The following is a 10,564-nucleotide window of genomic DNA, read 5'->3' as shown; positions in this document are numbered from 1 at the left end:
GCCCCCTGGTGGTCAGTGTGCGTCATAGCGACTGGTCATTCTGCTGTTCGGTCAATTTGCATATTAGCCTTTTATTATATAGGATGCCAGATTTCATTTTTCCTATCTTTATTGAGATTTTTTTTATGTTCAACAGAAAAGATTGTGTAAATTTAAGAAAATGCAAGGTATTTATTTGAACATAAATATATTGCAAAATGATTAACACTAAAGTGTTAGCTAACACCTCCATCATATCACATCATTATCATTTCTTTCCGTGGTGAAATCATTTAAAATTTAGTCTTTACATGTGAATTTTTTGGTATTTTTAAAATAACCAGGAGACCTGACGTGCCGCAGCCCAGTTAGAAGCCGCATGGAAAGCTGTGCCTGCAGCCGACGGGGAAATGTTACAAGGTGAAAGGAGAAACGGAATCTTAATCAACTGGTCTGGAATTTTACAGTCAAGTACGAGTAAGGTAATCAGTCTAAAGAGGCTTCTCCTTAGAAAGAAGAGGCATCTGCATGATAAACATCCTCTCATCCTCTTCCCCCAAAGAAAAGACACCTTGGCCCCAGAACACGCCTTTCTTTTCTTTTGTAAATCGCTTCCTTGCCCCACCTTCTTCCTATGAAAACTTTGCAGGTTGTGCAACCCCTGAGAGCCCCTTGCAGTAGCTAAAAGCCTTGCTGCCTGCGGCCTGATCCATGAAACACTAAAAGATAATCAGACCTAATTTATTCGGCTGAATTTTGTGTTGCCACAAGATGAACCTGGCCTCTATATAATAACATTGAAGAGTGCCAGAAGCTGGCCCATCCTTGCTGCCTGACACAGTCGCTGCAGGGAAGAAACATCTGCACAGCATATGTTTCAAGGGACCTGGCGTATATGGCATACTGTTCTTAATGTGTTTGCTCCCCTTCTTGGCGCTAGGTGTTTTAAGCAAGGTCTCTGAGAAAGGTTGTTTCCCCAGGTAGGGATTTTTCCCTGAAGTTAGGGAGGGAATAAAACCCCTTAACTAAATGCCAGGCAGGTAGTTAATCACTTTAACTACGGACAATCACGCTTAAGCTACATAATCTTTACTCCCTGGAATGTCGATAAGAAATGCCCTAACCTTTGGAATAGAAATTGATAGGATTAAAATCAACTGGTATAAATACAGATGTAACAAGACAATAAAAGACAGAACCTGGCTGGAGATCCTGGATAGAACCAGGCGAGAGAACCCATCCATGCTGGTCAACTGAATGCTGCCTCTGTGTCATTCCTTCTTCACTGACTCCATCCACACCTTTGGGAACCCCTGGACCTGCTAGGGCTGGACCCCAACAGAAGAGTGGTGAGGATTGACTGAAACTGGAGTGGTCATTCCACGTGCACATGAATTTAGTGAGTTACACAGGATACGGGGCAGACAAAATAGTCCAAGAATTGTGTTAAATGAAAAAGAGGTTCAGACTTGGTAAGAAGATACTTTTTTGGAAAGGATTATGGGAGGATGAAAGGGATTATTCCAATAGGCCTGGGGGACTTGCATATAGTCTGCACTCCCCCCAAGGTTAGGCAGAAGAGAGTTTCTACAGAGGGAAGGGTTAGCAAGATTAGGAACAAGCCAGTATAGGAAGGTGAGGCGAGAACATGATTTGATTGGATAGCAGATCAGAAAATATTTTAGCCTGAGGTCTTCCAATTCTCTGGAGGGAGCCTCATGAAGGTGGAGGGTGGGTCAAGGTTCCAGAACCTGGGGGCATGGAGAAAATGCAACCTTTGGCTGACTAGCCTATATTCTGATTGATTAGTGGGGACTAGCAGTTCAACTAATCATCTGTGAATTAAAGAGTGGGAATTGGGAGGACCTGTGTCATAGGTCAACAGTTCACCCTTGAGGCCTAAGGCTCTGGGGGAGAGGTGGCTCCCTGCTGTGAGCCACTTCTGGAATACAGAGGAGGGGTGGGGATTTCTCTAACCTTCGCATTGTTCTAGGATCTCAAGTCTCAGATAAAAGCCAATATTCTCAGGTACAGTCAATGATATCATTTATATCTTGCTGAACCTGAGCAAGATTAACTGTAAAGAACTGAACACGTCGGAGCGGCCGTTTTGGAGTCGCTGCTGCGAGAGGAGGTGTCGGTCGCAGCCCGCCGTGCGTTGGATCGCGCGCAGCGCCCCGAGTTCCCTCCGCTGGGCTCGGTGCCCCCCGGCGGTGCAGGCAGGATGAGGCCTTCACTCAGGATCAACCCAACCCCGGTGAGCGAGGAGCGGGCACTCTCCAAGCCCAAGACCTGCTTCACCTCACCCCCCATCAACTGTGTCCCCAGTGCCCAGCCCTCAGTCCTGCACTGGAGCCCTTCGGGCCCGGGCCGGCCGCAGGGTGCAGAAGTCTGCAAGAGGAGCGGGAGATGCTTGGGAAGGAGCGCTCTATGCAGCTGCAGCAGTCACCTGCTCCCACCTGTCCCACCCCAGAATCGGGGTCTTCCCTGCCCACCCGGACAGGAAACCTCACAGCTGAACCTGCTGACCCTGCCAACGTGTCTTCCCGCCAGCGCCTGGAGCTGGTGGCCCTTGTCTACTCGTCATGCACTGCAGAAAACCTGGTGCCAAATCTCTTCTTGGAGCTTTTCTTCGTCCTTCAGCTCCTTACTGCCCGGAGGATGGTGGCTGCTAAGGACAGTGACCTTGAACCCAATCCAGGCGTCCTAGACTCCCTGGAAAGCCCACTATTCCAGAGTGTGCACGATTGTGTCTTCTTTGCAGTGCAGGTTTTGGAACATCAGTTTCAAGTTCTTCCCTACCTGGACAAAGGGACCTTGAAGCTGTTGGCTGAGAATGAGCGGCTGCGATGCTTCTCACCAGCTCTGCAGGGCCGCCTTCGAGCTGCCTATGAGGGCAGTGTTGCTGAGGTCTCTCTGGCGATGCCACCCTCTGTTCAAGCTGTCTCCGTTCAGCCAGAAACTGACAATCGTGCCAACTTCTCCAGTGGCCGAGCCTTTCATACTTTTAAAAAACAGGGATGTGCCGAAACCGGTTTGGCTCAGTGGCTAGAGCGTCGGCCTGCAGACTGAAGGGTCCCAGGTTCGATTCCGGTCAAGGGCATGTACCTGGGTTGCAGGCACATCCCCAGTTGGGGGTGTGCAGGAGGCAGCTGATTGATGTTTCCCTCTCATCGATGTTTCTAACTCTCTATCTCTCTCCCTTTCTTTCTCTCTGTAAAAAAATCAATAAAATATATTAAAAAAAGAAAAACTATTAAAAAAACAAAAACAAAAACAGGGATGTGTTTTATGAGGTGCTTCGAGAGTGGGACGATCGCCATGAGGAGCCTGGCTGGGATTTTGAGAAGGGCTTGGGCAGCAGGATCAGAGCCATGATGGGTCAGCTCTCTGCAGCCACAGTCATTTTGTTCGGCTTTTCCAAAAGCAACTTCTCCAGATGTGTCAGAGTCCTGGTGGTGCTGGGGGCACTGTCTTGGGTGAGGCTCCAGATGCGTTAAATATGCTTGGAGCTGACAAGTTGGGACGGTTGCAGCTCCTCAGAGCAGTTGTGGGCCCTGCCCACTGCCCTCCTTCCCGGGCTGTAAGAGATTCTTCAGGGACTTCATCCTGAGTGCCAGCAGCTTCCAGTTTAATCAGCATCTCATGGATAGTCTGAGTTTGAAGATTCGGGAGCTCAACAGCTTTGTCCTGCCTCATCCTGAGCCTGGTGATGAAGATGGAGTCAGATGTGGACTGGCAGGGTGGACGGAGGCAGTTTGCTGTGGTGCTGCTCAGCCTTAGGCTTCTGGCTAAATTCCTGGGTTTTGTGGCTTTCCTGCCATACCGGGGGCCTGAACCACCCCTGACCCGTGAGCTCCAGGACTCCGTTCTGGCCCTGAGAAGCCAGGTGCCCCCAGTCCTGGATGCACGATCTCTGCTACAGCAGGGGCCGCGGGCGCACGGAGCGGTGCTCACAGTGCCCTGGCTGGCGGAGTTCCTCTCTCTGGCTGACCACACTGTTCCCATGCTGGACTATTACCGCAGCGTCTTCACTCTCCTGCTACACCTACACCGGAGCTTGGTTTTGTCTAAGGACGGTGAAGGGGAGATGTGCTTCCTGAACAAGCTGTTGCTGCTTGCTGTCCTTGGCTGGCTTTTCCAGATTCCCACAGTCCCTGAGGACCTGTTCTTTGTGGAGGAGGGTCAGGTGGATGTCTTTGAGGTGGATACAAACACTTCAGAGCATGGTTTGGATGGCGTGCCTGTGGTGGACCAGCACCTGCTCTACACTTGCTGTCCGTATATTGGAGAGCTCCGCAAACTGCTCCCTTCGTGGGTATCAGGCAGCAGTGGGCGGAGTGGGGGCTCTGTGGGGAAATCACCCACACCACCACCACCAGCCTGGGAGCCCAGCCCCTCCGGACCGCCCAGGGGCTGCAGGCACAGTTGGCCCAAGCCTTTTTCCACAACCAGCCACCCTCCCTGCGCAGGACTGTGGAGTTTGTGGCAGAGAGAATTGGCTCTAACTGTGTCAAACATATCAAGGCCACGCTGGTGGCAGATCTGGTGCGCCAGGCTGAGTCGCTTCTTCAAGAGCAGCTGGTGACACAGAGACAGGAAGGGGGAGGTCCAGGCCAGCTGTTGGAGATCTTGTGTTCCCAGCTGTGCCCTCATGGGGCCCAGGCATTGACCCAGGGGCGGGAGTTCTGCCAAAAGAAGAGCCCCGGTGCCGGGCGGGCACTGCCCCTGAGGAGACTCCCGCAGCCGTTCTGAGCAGCGCAGAGAACATTGCTGTGGGGCTTGCGACAGAGAAAGCCTGTACTTGGTTGTCAGCCAACATCACAGCACTGATCAGGAGAGAGGTGAAAGCGGCAGTGAGTCACATGCTTCGAGCCCAGGGTCCAGAACCGGCTGTCCGGGGCGATCGGAGGGGCTGCTCCCCTGCCTGTGAGCACCATGCTCCCCTCCCCTCCCACCTCATCTCGGAGATCAAAGATGTGCTCTCTGTGGCCGTGGGGCCCCGAGACCCTGAGGAAGGAGTGTCCCCAGAGCATCTGGAGCAGCTCCTAGGCCAGCTGGGTCAGACACTGCAGTGGGTGCCACCAGTTCCTATGCCCACCTGCCGAGCAGCATCTGGCAAGTGCTCTGTGGAATTAGCGTCTCTCTTTGTTACAGACCAAATTCCTGTCCTAGGGCCCCCAACACAACACCGGCTGGAGAGAGGGCAGGCTCGAAGGCTCCTCCACATGCTGCTTTCCCTGTGGAAGGATGACTTTCAGGTGCCTGTTCCGCTGCAGCTCCTGCTGAGCCCAAGAAACGTGGGGCTTCTGGCAGACACTCGGCCAAGGGAGTGGGACCTGCTGCTGTTCTTACTCCGGGAGCTGGTAGAGAAAGGTCTGATGGACGGAAAGAGATAGAGGCCTGCCTGGACAGCCTCCATGAAGCCCAGTGGCCAGAGGACTTTGCTGAAGAATTAGCAACACTGTTCAATCTGTTTCTGGCTGAGCCCCAGGTGCCAGAACCCCAGCTAAGAGCTTGTGAGCTGGCACAGCCAAACCGGGGGACTGTGTTGGCCCAGAGCTAGGACTGAGAAGTGGCTCTGCCTTGAAGTCTCACCAGAGCCCTGGCACCCCACCTGACTGCCTCAGGAGGAGACCCCAACGCCCAGTGCCACCCCAAAGTGCCCAATGCTGACTGACCCCTGCTGGTGCAGGAGGAGCTGAATCTGAAATTAGGCTTCCTACTTACATGTGAAGTAAGTATGTGGCTGCCTGGCTGCTCGCCACCCTGAGTCCTTGAAGAAGGAGGAGGGAACCCTCACCTGAGGGTTCAGGATTACGGGGTAAAAGCCTAGAGACTCCAGCCCTGGAGCAGAAGAGTTGGCATTTATTACTTGGATACTAAATGAAATTATGTGTGTGGGCTTGAGCCCCACTTGCTGCTATCCCAGCATCTCTAAATCTGGTTTGGGAAATCATGACAGAGGCAAATGACGTTGTTTAACTTGTGAGTAAAGTTAAAACATGAATCTTGGGAGTCTACATTTTCTTACCACTAGGAGCTGGACTGCCATCTCCTTAAAATGCACAATAGATGAAGTGGGGTGTTCCCAACAGAAACCCAGCCCTACCCCCCCGCCTCCCCCCACCCCGCACCTCCCTGCCTTCAGTCCTGTGCAGGTAACTCTTGACCCTAACTCCAGGAGCCAAGGGTGGGGGCAGAACACTAGAGCTTTTTAAAAATAAACTCTTCTTTACCAAGAAAAAAAAAAGAATTGAATACACTTGGTTTTACTTTAATTTGAAATGAAATTTAACTGAACAGTTATCAATAAAAAGGCAAGTTGGATGCCATGGGAATGGCCTCTCCAGGTAGTTTCTGGATCCAGTTAACTGATCCTTTGATGAGCTTGGGCAACAGGATTGTTAACTGAAAAACAAAATCGAGTCCTTTGCTTTAAATAAGTGGATTTCTGTGATGGACTTTTCCCTATAAACATTCTCTCCAGATCCGAGAAGTGATTGATATGCCGGGGTCCAACCCCAGCAGGTCCAGGGGTCCCCAAAGGTGTGGATGGAGTCGGCGAAGAAGGAATGACACAGAGACAGCATTCAGTTGATCAGCAGCCTAGCCAGGATCTCTAGCCAGGATCTCCAGCCAAGTTCTGGTCTGGATCTCCAGCGAAGTTCTGCTTCGGATCTCCAGCCAGGTTCTGTGTCCATGTTCTCTTGCTAGGTTCTCCAGCCAGGTTCTCTAGGTTCTGTCTCTAGGTTCTGTTGCCAGTTTCTGTCCAGGATCTTTTGCCATGTTCTCTCCAGCGAAGTTCTTCTGTCGCTAGGTTCTGTGTAGGTTCTGTCTTCTGGTTCTGTCTTCTTAGTTCTGTGTCTTGCTGTCTTGTTACAACTGTATTTATACCAGTTGATTCAATCCTATCAATCTCTATTACAAAGGTTAGGGCGTTTCTTATCTCCATTCCAGGGAGTAAAGATTATGTAGCTTAAGCATGATTGTTCATAGTTAAAGTGATTAATTACCCGCCTGGCACTTAGTTAAGAGGTTTTATTCCCTCCCTAACTTCAGGGGAAAATCCCTACCTGGGGAAACACCCTTTCTCAGAGACCTTGGTTAAAACACATAGTGCCAAGAAGGTGAGCAAACATATTAAGAACAGTATGCCATATATGCCAGGTCCCTTGAAACAGCAAGCATGGACCAGCTCCCGGCATTGATATTTTAAGTTCTACATAAAATATAACTCTACACAATGATAGATATTAACTTAATACAGTATTATTGACTCTACTCACCATGCTGTTTATTAGATCCCACAACTTATTTGGCTTATAACTGGAAGTCTGTACCCTTTCACCAACATTTCCCCATTTCTCCCACCCCTTCAGCCCCTGGTTTGGCTTTTTTTGGATTCCAGATATGTGATATCATACAGTATTTGTCTTTCTCTGACTTATATCACGTAGCACAATGCCCTCCAAGCCCAACCATACTGTCAAAAGTGGCATGTGCCCTGACTGCGATTGTAATCAAGGACCTCTTGGTGCATGGGTCGACGCCCAACCACTGACCCGCACTGGCCGGGCGGGAATACCAATTTTGTCTGATGACGGCCAATTCTAAAGCCAATATTTTATTTTGTTTTCTCTTTTATAGTTAGGAGTTTAGATCAAACTAGATAATACAAGCTTTTAGAAATTATCTGTAGTTAAATAATATCCAGATTATTTTCTGGATTTTTAGTGTCATAAAAAATTTTGTTACTGATCAAAATAAAAGATGCCCAGGAATTATTTAAGTACAAATAAATGTACATTTGATTTTTCCTAATGTACTAGTCTATTGGAATCCTTCTGTCTTTTTAAATGTTTTAATGCAGGCTGGCTTTTGTCAATATATTTTATAATATAATGAATGCTTGATAATGAAATTCTTAGTTTATTAGTGGTATCTCTAAAGCTGTATCACAAATAATGATATTTAAAAAGGGAAGATTGCCGAAACCGGTTTGGCTCAGTGGATAGAGCGTCGGCCTGCGGACTGAGAGGTCCCAGGTTCGATTCCGGTCAAGGGCATGTACCTGGGTTGCGGGCACATCCCCAGTAGGAGATGTGCAGGAGGCAGCTGATCGATGTTTCTCTCTCATCGATGTTTCTAACTCTCTATCTCTCTCCCTTCCTCTCTGTAAAAAATCAATAAAATATATATATAAAAAAAATAAAATAAAATAAAAATAAAAATAAAATAAAAAGGGAAGATTATATCCCTAGCAGGTTTGGCTCAGTGTATAGAGTAGTGATGGCGAACCTATGACACGCATGTCAGAGGTGACACGCAAACTCATTTTTTTGGTTGATTTTTCTTTGTTAAATGGCATTTAAATATATAAAATAAATATCAAAAATATGTCTTTGTTTTACTATGGTTGCAAATATCAAAAATTTCTATATGTGACACGGTACCAGAGTGAAGTTAGGGTTTTTCAAAATGCTGACACGCCGAGCTCAAAAGGTTCGCCATCACTGGATAGAGCATCTGCCTGTGGACTGAAGGGTCCCAGGTTCGATTTCTGCCAAGGGCACATGCCTGGGTTGTGGGCTCAATCCCCAGTAGCGGACATGCAGGAGGCAGCTGATCAATGATTCTCTCTCATCATTGATGTCTCTCTCCCTCTCCCCCTCTCTCTTCCTCTCTGAAATCAATAAAGATAAAAAGGGAAGATTATATACAGCTATAAACCACTTTCTTAACATAGTGACAAGGTTTTCAAAAACATTGAGGTAAAAAAGCTGATTTTCTGTACTCTGACATCTATACAGTTGCCTAATGTATCAATAAATAATACTTGAAAAACTTAACCAGTTAAGTCTGATTCATTTTTAAACTACAAATATGGTGATTATAGTAGTGATGTTTTTGTTTTTGTTCCTAAAGATAACAAACATGCTTTTGGGTTGGGAAGAAACTGAGGATGGAGAACAGATGGGATTTTTGGCAAAGAGTAGGCAAGTCTGACGGCAGGAATAGGTTAATGCTCTAGCATACGGTGCTGATAACACCTCAATCAGAGAAGTGCCACCAGGATTTGCCAGTCAGAAGACAACCATTTTTTCTAAACGTCAAGAGTAGGTTCATTATAGCCTCTTATGGGGCCAAACAGCCAATTTAGGATTCACTTTTGACAGATGGCTGTTGGTTTTTCAATGAATGCATGTTCATGCCAGGGAATATTGCTAATGTGAAATGGTACTATTTATATGATACTATATCACCATCTGAACAGCACATGCAGAATTTACTCATCATCCACAACATTTATTGAACTCAAATGTTGAGTACTTTTAATATGTACATGAGAAAGCCTTTGTTTTCCAAGCTAGTTATGCTGCAAGTCAGCAACGGGCTTCTCACACTTTCATTTTATACTCTCTCCCACAGAGTAAAAGCCAAAATCATCTTTACAATGGCCTAACAGACCCTGCACAACTTCCCTTATATGTCTGACCTCTTGGCCTGTTTTCTCTCCTTATGTGGATGAAATGTAAAATTCTAGGGTAACAAGTGGTCCTTTCCACTGTGTTCAGTACCTACTGCATACCCAGAACACTGGAGTGGATATAAAAGATTCTTCCATCATGGAGTTCCCAATAGTTTTGGAAATAAGACTAAATAATACACATAACAATATGAGAATCAATTATGTGGTGTAAATTTTAAATATCAAAGAACAGGAAAGTTTGGAGTTCAGAAAAGGCACGAAGACGACTAGCTCCTGGCATCCAGTTATCATCGTAACAATAATAGACTGAAGGCCCTCGGTCTCTCTCTCTCTCACCAGTTTCTCCTGAGCGCCAGGTGGGATTTTTCAATGCTCCAGATTAAGCAAGGGTAAGGCATTTCCTATTCCTGAGGTCGACTAGTGGCGTCACCACCTATCCTTCAAATCCAGCCACAACTTGGGAGTCACTCTTAATTCCTCCACCCTGACTGCCTCCTCACCCCACTGTACCTTATTAATCTGGCATTCCAGTATCGTGGCTTCTGCCAGTATTACCTCTATTCTGGATTTTTTTTTTTAATATATTTTTTATTGATTAAGATATTACATATGTGTCCTTGTCCCCACGTTACCCTCTACCCCCCACCCCCCCCACCCCCGCTCATGCCCTCACCCCCCCGTTGTCCATGTCCATTGGTTAGGCCTATATGCTTGCATATAGGTCCTTTGGTTGATCTTTCCCCCTTACCCCCACCCTCCCCTACCTTCCCTCCAAGTCCCGACAGTCCAATCAATGCCTCTCCGTCTCTGGATCAGTCCTTGTTCATCAGCTTATGTTGTTCATTATATTCCACAAATGAGTGAGATCCTGTGGTATTTATCCGCTCTCAAGTTCCATCCATGCTGTGGCAAATGGTAAGAGTTCCTTTTTCTTCTTCCTCTTCTTAAAGAATACCTTTCAGCATTTCATATAATGCTGGTTTGGTGGTGATGAACTCCTTTAGCTTTTTCTTATCCGTGAAGCTCTTTATCTGACCTTCTATTCTGAATGATAGCTTTGCTGGATAAAGTAATCTTGGTTGCAGGTTCTTG

At 47.4% G+C, this 10,564-nt stretch overlaps 1 pseudogene; it reads left to right on the top strand.

Moving 5' to 3' along the window:
• Positions 1–358: 358 nt before the first annotated feature.
• Positions 359–5,560, top strand: LOC118655989 (annotated as a pseudogene).
• The last annotated feature ends 5,004 nt before the right edge of the window (positions 5,561–10,564 follow it).

Source organism: Myotis myotis, unplaced genomic scaffold (genome assembly GCF_014108235.1).
Source record: "Myotis myotis isolate mMyoMyo1 unplaced genomic scaffold, mMyoMyo1.p scaffold_m19_p_5, whole genome shotgun sequence".
Lineage (NCBI taxonomy): Eukaryota > Metazoa > Chordata > Mammalia > Chiroptera > Vespertilionidae > Myotis > Myotis myotis.
This window is presented reverse-complemented; position numbering and strand designations above follow the sequence as displayed.